The following is a 15,758-nucleotide window of genomic DNA, read 5'->3' as shown; positions in this document are numbered from 1 at the left end:
TATACATACTTCGTGAGCATTTTTATGATTTGTCCATTGGCACTCTCCACAAGACTATTGCATTGGGGATGATAAGCCGATGCTGAATCTTTAGTTTTTCCACCAATGCCTGCATAAGCTTACTTCTGAACCCTTGCCCTCTATCCGAATGAATACCCATGGCACTCCGAAACGGCAACAAATGTTCTCGAAAACAAAGTGGGCCACAACCTATGCATTCACTTCCTTCACAGCTTTGGCCTCGACCCACCTTGTGAGGTAGTCGATGGCAACCGCAACATACTTCTTACCAATTGTAGACTTAGGGAGTGGACCGATGGCATCCAAACCCCATTTTTCGAAAGCATTTTGAGGAATAATCGCTCCCTGTGACTCAATTGTCAAATGCCTCTCTCCTGTAGTCTGACATTCATGGCAGGTCTTGCACCAATAGTGCACATCCTTCACTACTGAAGGCCACCAAAAACCCGCTCTCAACACTCGAAACAGTACTTAACCTTTTCCCTGGTGTCCGCTCTCCTCATGACATTGCTCCAACACCAAGTTAATCTCTTCTTTATAGAGGAGTCTCCTCAGCACCCCGTCTCTGCCGTAAGTCATTAGGTCTTCACCCACTAGTGTAAATTTGCGTGCGTTTTGAACTATCCTCCTCCTTTGAAGTTTAGACAAACCTTGGGGACATCGCCCTGTATCCAAGAAATCTTCCACCTCCTTCAATGACTCCCTACTTGTGTATGTGGCCGGGGCCACATATATACCTGCAATATGTATCTGCACCTTATTGCTTGCTAGTTGGTCTGCCTCTTGGTTGTGCTCTCTCTTCACATGCTTGAACTTGATTTCTCTAAAGAACTTAAACAACTTCTTGATGGCAAAGAACCAGTGCTTTAAGGAATCTCGTTTTACCTGCCATTGGCCTAGTAGTTGCTTGATGACCAATAACACATCACCTTTGACCACCAACCTGGAAATGCCAAACTCGACACATTGTTTCAAACCTAGATGGAGGGCGAGATATTCTGCTTCATTGTTGGTATGAACATCCTCCAAATCGTAGGCTTTTGAGAAGATTACCTTGCCGTGTGGATCGTGTATCACAGCACCTCCACCAGCTTTCTTTATCACCCTCCTATATGCACCATCAAACCACATGGTAAAAGCTCCAATCAGGTTGGGCTCCTGTGGATAAATTGGCAAATCCGCTGCTTTGCTGACCAAAATGTCCGCCAAATGGGACCTACTTGTGTGGTCAATTTTGAACTCAAACTCGAATTCCTGCAACTCTATCACCCACTTCATGATCCGCTTTCGCGGCTTTAAGTGTAACACTACTTCAGGCAACAAATTGTTAGCCATCAACACATAAAGCTTACGCACAATGAGTTGCACTTTGAACTTTCTACAAGCAAAAACCAAAGCCATGACCCACTGCTCCGCTTTAGTGTAAGTCACCTCTCCAGGACTTATCACCCTGCTTTCAAAGTAGATATGCTTGTAGCTCCTTCCTACCTTCTGCAGTAACACCGCCCCAATAGCCACGGTACCTACCGTCATTGACACATAGAAATCATCCTCTTGGCTTGGAGGGCACACAGCTGGCAGCTGACACAAAATTTCTTTCACTCTGTCAAAAGCTTCTTGAGCATCTTCATCCCATCCAAAACCATGCACCTGTTGGGCCCTCTTTTGGAGAGGATACACATATTGTGACAGCATCCAAAAAAAACGTGACAGGTACTTTAGCTTATGTACAAAGGACGCCAAGCCTTGCGCACTAGAGGGAGGCTCCATTAAGACTAGCGCCTTGACCTTTTTCGGATCTACTTCAATTCCATTTTGTGACACCACATGACCTAGAAACTGCGCTCGAGGTTGCACTAGGTTGCACTTCTTAGGGTTTAATTGACCCCCTTCTTCGTCCAGCCTTTGAAAACATAGCCGGAGCTTTGACAGATGATCCACCCTTGAGCTGTAACACCCAATATCATCCATGAAAACCCTAATGAACTTGCCCAAGTAGGGACCAAACACCCTATTTATCCAGTCTTGGAAGGTGGTGTAGGCATTCACTAAACCAAACGGCATCCTGCGACAGGCAAAGCATCCCCATGGAGAGATAAATGTCGTCTTCAGCTGATCTTCAAGAGCAATTCCTATTTGAAAGTACCCTGAAAATTCATCCATAATAGAGTACCTCTCATGTCCTGCCACCTGATTTAAGATTTCATCTTGGAACGGCAGCGGGTAGTGGTTTCTCTTGGTCGCCGCATTCAATGGCTTGTAATCGACGCACACCCGCCATTTTCCATTCTTCTTAGGGGTGATAACCACTGGAGAAACCCACTCCGACTCCTTCACGGGGTATATGATACCTGCATCTAACAATTGGTGAATCTCCTGCCAAAGAGCCTCTTTCTGAATCTCCCCTAACCTCCTTACCTTCTGCGCCTTTGGTTTGCACCCTTCTTTAAGAACTATCTTATGCTCTGCACCCTTTGCTCCTCGTAGATCCTCGTACTTCGTCGCAAATAACTTCCGAAAAGAGGCACACAGCTCCACATAGCCTTCTCTCTCTTTCTTGGTCAAATATTCGCTTAGCATAGCCGTTACCTTCTCCACACCTATGCCACTAACCTGCGGTTGCACCTCCCCTTTTGCATGGGAGCCTTCAACAGTAAACCCAAACAAGTCGGCATCTATCTTTAGCATATCATCCTCGCTTTCCTCTTCCTCAGTATTTGGGTAGCCCTCATCATAACCTGTCTCGGTCTCATACTCATAGCTTGTCGTATCATCTTTGTCTTTTTCTGCCACAGGGTGAAAACGGCTCTCTTTGGTCTTCAAATCAAGCACCACATGTCTCCCTTTCTCCTTGTCAGGCAAGTTGAACACTTTGCTCCCCCAATCCTGCTTAGCCCCTATTGCAAGTAGCCATGGCCTACCCAAGATGATTGGATAAGCATTTTCACCCGCCTTCATTACAAAGAAATCAATTAGGCACTCAATGCCCATCACTTTCACTCTTACGTCTTGAGCCACGCCCAAACACCTGGCCTTGGTATGGTTAGCCATCCTCATGCATACATTTGATTTAGCTACTTCTTTGACCTTTGTTTCCTTCATAGTAGCCTCCATCATGACGCAAACTTGTGCTCCACCATCTATATAGGCCTGAACCTGCATCCTCTTCTCAATGACCACATCCACTAGAGGAAGGACATCCGTTGGGTTACCCACTCTCAATGCCATGTTTGGTATTGCATGCACATTCCCCTTGGCCTTTGCCAGCCTCGTGCTGACACTTGTAGACCACTATCTTCGTAGCTTGGGATTTAAAGCCAACAATTGACCAAAGGTAATGTTAGCCTTTTGATTTTGGACATCGCTCACCAAGTCATATTCGGGGTAGCCGTGCCCTAGCTGAAAGTCTGCTTGCTTGATTTTGCGACGCCTCCTCTTCTTGCTAGTTTTCGGCTGCTCCTTGCCTTCGTACACTTTCTCCCTACCTTTACGGGCCCTCGTCTCCCACTCGGTTTCTGTCTCTCTTTCCCTCCTTGCTCTTTTGTTGGCCAAAACTTCAACATCCTGCTTATCGACTCTGATGATATTCACCCTAGGGACTTCACCACCTGCTCCCTCGGGCCATTGAGCTGTGCTTGGCCTCTACCTATGCCGAACAGTGGATAAATACCTCCTCTTTCTCTTAGCGGATGAGGGCAATCCGGTGCGTAGTGTCCTTCTTCACTGCAATTGTAACACCGGCCAGGCAGTGGCCTTGCCGTGCCCCTTGCTCCTCTCGGTTGACCTCTATCCATCACGCTCAGCCGCAATTCTTGCATTTGCTCAGACAGATCCTGCACGGTTCGCAGCCAATTTTGTGGCACAACGGCTACACCTCGATTCGCCTGGTTTTCATCGTGAACAACATCCCTCTGACCACCCTGAGGTTGGACCACTGCTTCATAACTCGACACGCCCTGTTCAATCTTCTTTTTTATTTTCCTGCTATTTGCCTTTGCGATGGCTACTGCACCTTTATAGTTTTCTGGGCTCTCAAAATCCACCTTCTCCCTCACTTTAGGATGCAGGCATGCCATGAATTTATCTAGTTTGAAGTAGTCGCCATTGGCCAATTGCATGGCACCCGCTAACTCTGCCCAACACACTTCAAAACGATCCAAAAACAAATTGAACTCTTCACTTACATCTTGCTTGAGCGCCTTTAGTTTGGCATCCATCTCGACCGGGGACGCCTCTTTGCGGAAGTCATGTAGAAAGCGCGCCCGCAGAGCCGGCCAAGCATGCCTCGGCTCCCCTTCCAAAGCTTCGTACCATATCTTTGCCTACCCGCGTATCACCAAAGAAAATGTCTGCATCTTGCTGTCCTCGTTCGGCATGCGCAATGACAGCATATACAACTCAAAGTCTGCAACCCACTCATCAGGATTTTCTTCACCTGTAAAAATTGGCCCATAACTTCGAGACGCCATGTTGACCAACACCAACAACTCCTTCTCTTGACTTAACTGGGAGCAATCAGTGTGCTCCTCCGTGGGGGCACCAGAAGATGGAGAGGGGGAATGGGGAGCACGCCCAGCGTGCCAACACGGAATGCCTCCTATAGCCCAGGGCACACACTGCACCCCAATCCACTTTGCGAGCACCTTCGACTCGCTCTTTTCACAAAACCACGTGTGCACACGCGCTCACATAGACACACCCTAACTCACACAACCCGTACACCTCAGTGCACTAGCTTTGCGATTTCCCACACGCTCAAAACACACTACTCTCTCTCTCTCTCTCTCTCTCTCTCTCTCTCTCTCTCTCTCTCTCTCTCTCTCTCTGTGCAACACTCCGTCGGGGCCGCACACACCTGTCGATACGCCCACACGCACACACTTGAGAGCAGAAGAGAAGGGGGAAAAGGGGGCGAGACGACGCACAAAACTCAATGCAATGGGGGCCTTCTTTCATTCATTGGCACCAAACACTGTACAACCATCATCGCTGCAACGGGGGCACACTAAAGATCAAAGGGGCGAGCCCCGCTCAAGCCTGGCCTGAAGGTTTCCATGGCCACTGCTCTTCGTGAGCTCTACATGGCTACAAACGAACAAGCAGCTCAAAAGCTCTAAAAAGAACCATCGAGGAAGTTCTCTTCTCCCTTCTTTCCTCACCTTCTCTTCGCCTTTCTTCTTCCAAAGCCTCAAAACTCCAGCCGCCCTCGCTGGCTTCTTCTCTACAGAGCCCTCACTCTTCGGAGTCGCTTCACAAACAACCTTTCTGTGTCGACCTCGATCACCAAGCACACAAGGATTTTCTTCTTCTCCTCCTCTCCCAAGATAAAAGGTCAAGAAAAAACCTCCAGCCCTCGAAGAAAAAATGTCGCCCCTCTCTTTCTCCCTCTTTCTCTTCTTTTTTTCCAAGCCCAAGAAAAAACATGCCTTTTTTGGCATTGAAGCCCGGCGGCGCCACTGCCCTCACTTAGTTAAGCCTTCTTTTTGTTTTTTCTAACCTCCTCCTTATGAGTAAACTTTACTTCCCTTTTTCCAAGTCCAACCAAGCTTTTCTTTTACTTTTACAAAACAAGGAAACCTCAAGTATTTGGATTCATGTGCTGTCGGTGCTCCGTGTGCCCGGGCTCGCCCAATAAGGTTTCCGATCATGCCACTTGGGAGATCCACCGGCCAGCTCTGCATCATGACGCCTCAATAGCCTCAAACGGCATGTCCCAAACCTAGGAAAAAGCATCCGATCATCCACGTTTTCTACGAACTGCCGACCTCGGCCAAGCATATCTCCATGCTCCGGACTCTGATTTAGGTGCCGTCGACTTCGACTAGCATCATATGCTACATGCTACCCACTAGACACCTGGCGATCTCTAAAAACATGCCTATCGAGGAGCCTACCAATGTGGCCCAATGAGCACATACCCGACCCCCGGCAAATATTCCACAGGCCATAACTTGCCCGTCTATGGCGAACCGAAAAGACCGGCATGATCGACAGCTCGAGCTTTACACGTGTATCCATTGATCCCATTTTTCACCACCTGTTTGTACCTGCCTTGTCCATCGGGACCTGCGAAGCCTTCCATCTTCGGATTGGCATATCTTTCACACCAAAACTCTGTGTTGACGAGCGTCTGGACGAGCTTCTAGAGCATCTTGAATACCACACTTCGGCGCACATTCCACGCATCTCAAACACTTTGACCTGCCGTCCCAATTAGCCCACTTCGGAGGCCCCCTAGCCTAAAAAAACACTTCAAGCATGCATTTTCGTTGCCACTGTCCTGTTGAGGTCTCCCACACTGGCTTTAGCCCTCTACCATGCACCGGTTAGCACCCTTTGCATTGCACAACACACTTTATAGCGCGGACCAACTTTAGCTGCACCAGGGTCACTATGAACATCGCTATAGGTGGCCCTCAAACGTCGCTATGATCGTCGCTATATAGCGATCTCTATAGCGACGCATATAGTGATGGTCATAGCGACATTCCCGTATCGATGCTGTTAGCGACGGTCTTGGCGACGTCGGGGAGCATAAAAACCCAATGTATTTTTGACGCTAACAGCGTCACAAGTGCACACAACCTCTTGTAGTGATAGTTGGAGGAGGGGCCGTATCATGAACTTTTTGCAAAAAAATCCATGTGCTTCAACCAATCAAAAGATGGTGCTTTTGCAAATCAAGAACCAAGAGGCATCGCTAAGGGGTAGGGTTTTCCTCTTACAAGGGCGCAACAAGTGAGGGAGAGAGAATGCTGGATACGAGGGCCGAGGACGAGCTAAAAATGGGAGGGTTGGCCTTCTCTTGTTGCAGGCACTTTGAGCCATTAATGCTTGGTGGATCACGCCAAGAGAACGGCACATGGGGAGCTTGCAGCAGAAGCATGGGAAACTAGCAGTGTCCATGGGCTAACAACATTGTACCAAAGTCGCCTACTAGAAAGCAAGAGGGTGAGAGTTGTCACAGTAGTGATTGCGTGGCCGAGCTACCACAACAAAGAAAGAAGAGGGGGGGAGGTGGGTGCAGAGCTCCAAAAAAAGCACTCAATCAATCTCTTTTTTGAGACCCTCGGAGCCGTCCTCCCCCTTATTCGCAGCCCCCTACCCAACAAATAACCCCAAGCTCTACTGTCGACTCTCACAGAGCACACCAAGGCGAGAGAGACCTGGGCCAACAATGTAGTGCTTGCCCCACCTCTACATCAGACTCATCTACATGTTGTCCTCATCCACTCTCTCCATCAGCAAAGCAAACAACATTTGCATCACTCTGCCTGTCTACCTGTTCTTTGCAGGTCTTAAGTCTAGAGTCTATAGACTATCTCTCTCTCTTTTTTTTTTTTTGGGAAATTGTTTTGTTTTCTTATATTTACAATATCATTTTACATACTGTCATGATTTCTCATCAAACTATCAGTTTGTTGAGAACATGCATCACTCTATCTGTGAAACCTTTGTTCTTCAACACCATTGCATCTTCTATCATCCTGTCTCTGATGACCCTCATTGGAACAGTGTGATTGAACCCTATATTCTTTTAGAATCAGGTTTGTATGAGAAACTATAGACTCTCTCTCTCTCTCTCTCTCTCTCTCTCTACCCTTGGAATATGGAGTAGGGTTTGGAGGTTCAAGATCATGATAGGGTGAGTGGGATTGTGGTCGGGCGAGAAAATCGAGAGCAGAAGGGGCTATAGGAGGGTGTTCTTCTCTCTCTCTGCTTACTATTGCACACAATAGGTATGTAAAGGGATACTATGCAAGCACAAGAAGGTGAATCATGGGATTGTGGCGTAGGTACAATATCACAACTCTTCCCATGCCCTCTTCGCTGGCGACTTGTCTTCTTTCACTAAAGTAGCTAATGGTGAAGAAAGAAGCTGGGGCAGGTCTCTCTCTCTCTCTGTGTGTGTGTGTGTGTGTGTGTGTGTGTGTGTGTGTGTGTGTGTGTCTACCTCTTTCTCTTTGGTGCACTTTGTGAGTCAATGGTAGAGATCCATCATGAAGCAAAGAGGGCGAGCGGGGGAAAGAGAGAGGCACAACTCATCATGAGAGAGAGGGACAGAGAGAAAGAGGAGGAACCCATCATTAAGCGAAGTGGCCACTAACTCCATGCACCAATCACAAAAATAAAATGTTATATTTATAAAAAAAATATTCTTTTTTTCATTAGCAAAAAGGGAAACCATCACTAGGGCCCTCCCCCTTTGGCAGGCCAAAAAGAAGAAAAAAAAACTAGTGCTATGAGGACTTTCTTAAAAGAAAAGAAGCTTCCTTGCACTCCCGCTCTTTTCCTCTTTTTTTTATAAAAAAAAAACCATCACACTCCACTCTCCCCCTCCCACAATTTTTGTCCCCTCCCCCTCCCCCCCCCCGGTGGCCCCCTCTTAACAAGATATGAACACGTGGTTTGGAAGATGAGATGCATTACACTTGCCACATGATGCCTAAATAGACTCCCTATTGAATTAGGCTTTTGCACAACACCAATGTGTTATGGCCCAGGAGAAACTCGGGGGGTCACACTTCATGAATTACACCACCCACATTGTCCCCAACTACGAAACCATGCTCTTTGCTGAAAGAGGAAATTATACTCATCCTTACAGGCTTGAGTTGATCCCCTTGTCAATGATACACACTATCACATCCATTTTGATTAGCTCCCACTACCTTCAATGCAAAAAAGGGCATTGGGACAATGGAGAAGAGTCAAATTGAGTCTGTACATGCTTAATATAAGTTTGTGAGTTTGAGTACCACACATACTATTTGGTCACATTCGAACTTGCTTAACTCACATTTTCAACAATGACTTAGACCTACAAACTTTCCTCTCCCAGCCATAGTGTGGGCTCTCCATTGCGGCTTTCATCACCACAGTTTTGGAGCATCGAGAAACACTCATCAACCACACACATACTACATCACATGTAACTTTGGCCCCATAGGTCATATTTGACGTTCGAGGATGATAATAAAATCTATCTATCTATCTCTCACTATAAAACTTGGAAAGCGTTTACTGCATCCCTTTACCGCGTTTTGTAGAGAGAGAGAGACCAAAATGGGATGGCCAAAGGAGAGAAAGGGGTGCGGGAAGGATTTATTTTGTAAATTAAATATTACTGCGTATATTACCGCGACTTGTATCGTGCATATTACCTCGTATATTACCACGCATATTTTCGCGTATATTATCTCGAAAAATTTCAAAAAGAAAGAGAGCACGGTATGCCGCGTTTTTTGTAGCATACCTTGCTCTTCTACTCCTACCGCCTTCGCACCTGCAATCGTATTCTCTCCTTCTCTCCCTCTCAGAGCTCACATCCCTCTCTCTCCTTCTCTCCCTCTCAAAGCTCACCTCTCTCTCTCTCTCTTCACTTACTTTCTCTCCTTCACACACACACACACACACACATACACACACACATACAAACACGTGCACAATCAATCGTTGGTGGAGTGCTCCATCACTTGAGTATTGTTGGAGAGGAGAGGGCGGACCGCAAGAGGGCTCTACACAAGAGGACCGCAACAAGACTCGAATGCTAGAGAAATACAAGAGGTAAGCTTCTACAAAATCCCCCCTCTCCATTATATTAAACACACACACGCACGCACACACACATTAAAAAAAATAGATTCAAAGATTTTGTACCTCTTTCATGTTTGGTGTAGTGCTTCTTGCTTGCTCGATTGACCTCACTTTGCTTGTTTGATTGATTGCTGTAGGCGTGTGATTAGTTTGTAGATACTTGCTTGCTTGCTTCGTGTGTAATTAGGGAGAGAGAAAAAGGAGAGAGGAAAAGAGAGGGAGAAAGAGAATTAGCGTAAATTTAATGTGGTTAACGTTAATTAATGTTAAAGTAGAGATTAACATAGATTTCATGATTAATGTTAAATAGATGTTTAAGTAGAGAAAGAAAAACTCAATTAAACATCACACCTACACATTAAACTTCTTGTATGTTTAGTGTTAAATTAGTGTTAATTTAGAGTGAATTGATGTGTGGAAGATGTGTATGTTAAATAAGAGAAATAAAAATAAGGAGACAAAAAGAAAAAAAAGCATAAGGTATTAAGCATTAGAAAAAAAATTTATAGAGTATGATAAATTGTACATTAGAAAAAGAGTTTAAAGAGAAATGAGAGAGAGAGAGAGAGAGAGAGAGAGTGAGAAGCGATTAGAGGGAGGAGAAAACAGATGAGAGAAGAGCAATTAAAGAGAGGAGAGTGTTAAAATAGTGTAGATTGGATGAGAGAAGAAAGATTAGAGAGAGGAAAAGAGGGATAGAGGGTGTAGAGAGAGTAGAGATAGAGAGAAGGTAGGGAGAGATTGCTAGATTAGAGAGAGAAACAAAGATAAAGGGTGTAGAGAGAGTGTGTAGAGAGGGAAAGAGAGTAGATAAAAGGTATAGAGATATAGATTATGTGGAGAGAGAGTAGAGAGAAGGTAGAGATAGATATTAGGTAGAGAGTAGATAGATAAGGTTAGGGTTTATAAAGAGATTAGAGTATAGAGAGGTGTACATAGATTAGATAGAGTGGGGGTAAAGATAATATAGATTAGGGAGAGAGGGAGAATACATAGAGAGTAGCAATACAGATAGTTGAGATTAGGGGATAGGGAGATAGATATTAGATAGATAAGGTTAGTATTTAAAAAAATATTAGGGTGTAGAGAGAGGTGTGGATAGAGTAGATAGAGAGGATTTAGAGATTGAGTAGATTAGGTAGAGAATACGTAGAGAAGGTGTAGACATAGAGATTAGAGAGAGAGAGAGAGAGAGAGAGAGAGAGAGAGAGAGAGAGAGAGAGAGAGAGGTTAGGATGTAGAGGGAGAGTAGAGAGAGGTTAGGATGTAGATAGAGGGAGTAGATAGAGAGACAGAGGATACATAGAGTGTAGAGATAGATAGAGGGACTAGAGAGAGTGAAGAGATTTATTTTTATTTAGTGCTCTCTCTATGTTTAGAAGGTAAAGAGTCTGAAGGTAGATATAGAGATTAGGTATAGAGTAAATAGATAAGATTAGGATTTAGGAAGAGATCAGAGAGGTGTGGATATAGTAGTTAGAGATGGTGTAAAGTTTAGGTAGAGAGGGAGGATACACAGAGAGTGTAGATAGAGATTAAGTAGAGGGTAGATAGATAAGGATTAAATATGTCATGGTACTTTATATAAGTACCAATGAATCCGTATGGGTGCTTCATGCTATTACCCAAATGAATAAGATTAAGATTTAGGAAGCGATTAGGGTGTAGAGAGAGGTGTAGATAGAGTAGATAGAGAGGGTGTAGACTTTAGGTAAATTAGGTAGAGAAGGAGGATACATAGAGAGTGTAGATAGAATTTAAGTGGAGGGTAGACATATAAGATTAGGATTTAGGAAGCGATTAGGGTTTAGAGAGAGGTGTAGATGGACTAGATAAAGAGGATGTAGAGATTAGGTAGAGTGTTAACACAACCTTGTCCTCCCAACCAACACCACCTTGCACACACATCTAATCATTCACACTGAAGCTACCCAAAACCCCAACTTTATCGGACTAGCCCAACCTTGACTTTGCCCGAGCTGCCTTCAACTCTCAGACTCGTCTTCAGCACCAACTTTGACTCTATTCGAGTTGCTTGTGACTCTCTAGCAGTGATGCTTTAAGTCTCTTCATGGGACGCATGTGCCCATTATGGCCACTTGAGCCTCATCTCAAGGCAAGTCTACATTCTCCGGGGTCATGGCAACACCACTAAAGACAAACACCCTAAAACATAGGTGTTCAAAATGAAGTGAAGAAGCTTCGTAAGGAGAATGAGGAGCTGAAGCATAGACTCATCGCCATCGAGGCTCGACTCATCATAGTGGAGAACCACAAAAAGGAAGAGATGGAAATCAAGCTCAATAACTCAAAGTTGGAAGTAGAGACCACCTTCACAGAGGAGGTCAAAACCCAAGCGTAGGATATCTCCCCCAAAGTTTGCATTCGTAGGCTTTCAAGTGACTGGAAAGAGAAGGAGGACCTTAAGCTCAATAACACAAAGGTGGAAGTAGATACCACCCTCACAAAGGAGGTCAAAACCCAAGTGCAAGGTATCATCTTTGGTAAGGTTGAAGATCATGTAGTGTCCATGCTAGGTGAATGGCAATGCCAAGAGGATATCACCTTCAATGTTCCACAATTCCTTTGCTCACATTTAAACAAAATCTCACATGGTACAATGGGGTGCGGTCAGACATAATCACCTCTCTTACACATGAAAATCGTACCAACCATGCGATCCTAATTGTCAAGTCCAAGGGACATCAAATCAAACTCCTTGAGCAATTGCGGCTTCTCAAGGAAACCAAATTTTGGTTTGTAGAAGCTCTAACATCCGCCTAACTCAAAAAGAAGAAAGAAGAACCTTAAAAGATGTGAGAAGCACAATCAATAGGGAAACGGTCAGTTTATCAAGAAGGAAAATCCATTATCCAAGAGTTTTGAACTCCCAAACCGGCTCCCTCCACAACTACCCCTTCTTAGGTTTTGTTCATTTCATCTTTTCTTCCCTTTATCACACCTCACTAGACCCTTACTCCTTACTTGAGATGTATCCAACACCGAGGGGGGTCCACCTTTCAAAAATACCTATAACACGTGCATTCAAGAGGTATTTTTAAAACCCCGACTATACACACACACACTTCATCATGAATTAAAAGACCCATCTTCCATTATTCAGAAGGAACTTTGTAATGTTTTTTTTTTGGTCCCATAGGTCATATCTGACCTTCATGAATGATAATTAAATCTTTTTGTCTATATATATCTGACCTTCATGAATGATAGTTAAATCTTTTTGAGAATGCCAAATGGATGCCCGCACAAACATGGCAATGGCAATGGAAATGTTATAAAATTTCAAATACGAAAGGTTATGAGTGTGCTCCTAGTACTAGAACTATGATCATGCACAAAGGTTCTTAAGTCAATCATCAACTACCTTAGCTTCCAAATCACTCGTTGATTTGACTCACTCTTCAATGTCGAAGATGAGTATAGAAAGCCCCTACAATAAATAGAGCTCCTTGTGAGAGAAGAGTATTAAGAAGAAGCGACCAATATTTGTTGATGTACTGAACTATGTGCTTGAAGAATACAGTCATAGACTAGATAACTTTATACAGGTCAACAATAAAGATGCTCATCTGGGCCATCCTAATTGGATGGATCAGATAAGTATCTTTATTTTTGAAAATTCGTATGGCGATAATATGTGAGGTAATATGTGAGGTAATATATGAGGTAATACGCGCGATAATATACGTGGTAATATCTATGGACATATTTGCGGTAATAATCACGGCTATATTACCGCTTCTATTACCGTGTATATTATTGTCAAATCACTACTACATCCTGTGCCGCTGTTATTGGCACACACATTATTTTCTCTTTTTATTTTCCTCTGTTAATCTGTGGCAATGCTAGCGGTTCTGCAGTTTTCCTCTTATAGTGTCTCCCTCCCCCGTCAGTCGCTCCCTTCCCTCTCTCTCCCTCTCTCTCTGTCTCTCTATCCCCCTCCCCTCTCTCTCTCTTTCTCTCTCATTTTATTTTGTACCCATTCATTGTATTAGATCCACCAAGATTTTATTAGTCTGGTCTCATAGGTCATTTTGGCCTTATGAAAACACTTCATATAACATTTTATTCCATCTCATTTCATTTCTCTCCAGGATTGGGAAGTGTGGAGAGAGAGAGAGAGAGAGAGAGAGAGAGAGAGAGAGAGAGAGAGAGAGAGAGAGAGAGAGAGAGAGAGAGAGAGAGAGAGAAAGAGGGAGGGAGGGGGAGCCAATTAAAAAAAGCAAAGCTCTAGCGACGTCGTTGGTGCCTCTTTTTTTAGAGTGAGAGAGGGGGGTAGGGAGGAAGGGGAAGGGCCAGAGAGAAGGAATATTGGAGGGCTGACGTAGAGAAAGAAGTGGGGGTCCATAGAGAAGAAAGAGGGAGAGGCGGGCAGGAGAGAGAGAGAGAGAGAGAGAGAGAGAGAGAGAGAGAGAGAGAGAGAGAGAGAGAGAGAGAGAGAGAGAGAGAGATGATGGGGAGGGGATCTAGATGTGGATGGGGAGAGAGAGTAAGGGAAGGGGAGGGGTGAGGAGGTTTGATAAAATAATCGGAAGGCATTAGCAAAATTGTTAATGCCTTGGGTGTTTTGAGAGAGAGAGAGAGAGAGAGAGAGAGAGAGAGAGAGAGAGAGAGAGAGAGAGAGAGAGAGAGAGAGAGAGAGGAGGTCCTTGGCTACTCCACTGGAGGGAGGGGCAGAAATGGGCCGTGGTGGTAGGAGTAGGGGCGGCACATGGTGGTAGCAAGCTAGCACAACTAACCACCAATGGTGGGCTAGGGTGGTGGTGGTGATGGGCGTTAAGTGGTGGAAATGGGAGGTAGTGGTGGTGGGAAAAAAAAAATCTCGCTTCGTTGAGCTCGCTCCGTAACTATCCCCTATCCTCAACCTCCAAATGACGCAGGATGCAGTCAGGGGGGAATTTTGTTGTAAAAGGACTCTATATCTCTCACCCCGTACCTTTTTAGGTTTTGTAGGAGGAGTGATGAGGGAGTCGTTGAACATCTCATGGCATGGACTTGGATGGTTATTTGCATGGGGGGAGTGTTCATGGGTGACTTTATGTTTCTATGTCTTGTAACATGCATATGTGAGCATTTATGTTGCATTGTGATGTGCCAGCCAATGAAATACTCCTTAGTGGATGAGATTTTTTTGGGAAGCCAGCGACCCAAGATATCAAGAGCTCTAATTTGAAACGAGAATTCTTATTCAATGATATTTTTTCTGGGAACCCACAGCTTTGCTCGCGTGTGAACATACCTTCTCCAATCCTCCCAAGGTTGCATAAGCTCTCATCAATCTAGTTTCTGGGCTCTTCTTAACACTAGTTCTGTAATCGGACACTCAAATGTCCTGACACTAAAGTGTCCTTTTTTTCTAGCAACCACTCATAATTATTTGGTGAATCTAGAAAATAATTCATAGGTCACATTCATACCTTTGGTCAACTATGAGGTGAAGAACGTAGCCAAATTTTACTTTTGCCAACATTAATACCAAATTAAGATTATAATGATAAGTTTTAAGATGAAAAATCATAGAAATTTAGTGCAATTTTAACAAAATTTTCATAAATTGAATATAACTTCTCATCAATATAATATTTTGCATAGATTTCAATGTGTATGGATAGGAAAAAACTTATTATAGCAAGAAATTGAGCTTCATAACCTAGTTATGAGACTAGATTTTTGCTGTAATCAAAACACAAAAATCTTGAAAATGCTGACAAAGAGGAAAATTTTGGTCTTTCAAGGCCTCTTTCATTAACATAATGAGGTTATGGGACAAAACTTAAGGTGTGTAATGTATCTATAGGTCAATACCCATCAACTAAGCATTTTTCAAGGGTACAAACTCATAGGCATCTTGTAATTTAACCTCATTTTAAAAAATTTGAAGTGCGTACTTTCTTGCAAAAAAAAATTGCTATGAAAAACTAATGAAAATGTGTATATAATCTCCCAATTGTATCTATATGAGGCATTTGTATACAAATAAGTGAGATGAACAAAAAATCCAAAAGTGGACTTTATTTTAAGGCTTACATTAGATAAATAAAAAAACATAATTACAACATGCGCAGTTTTTTGGATATGCCATAAATCACCAAATATGGCTTGCATAACCATTAAAA

This window comes from Adiantum capillus-veneris, chromosome 5, assembly GCF_014529385.1.
Source record: "Adiantum capillus-veneris isolate H3 chromosome 5, ASM1452938v2, whole genome shotgun sequence".
NCBI lineage: Eukaryota > Viridiplantae > Streptophyta > Polypodiopsida > Polypodiales > Pteridaceae > Adiantum > Adiantum capillus-veneris.
This window is presented reverse-complemented; position numbering follows the sequence as displayed.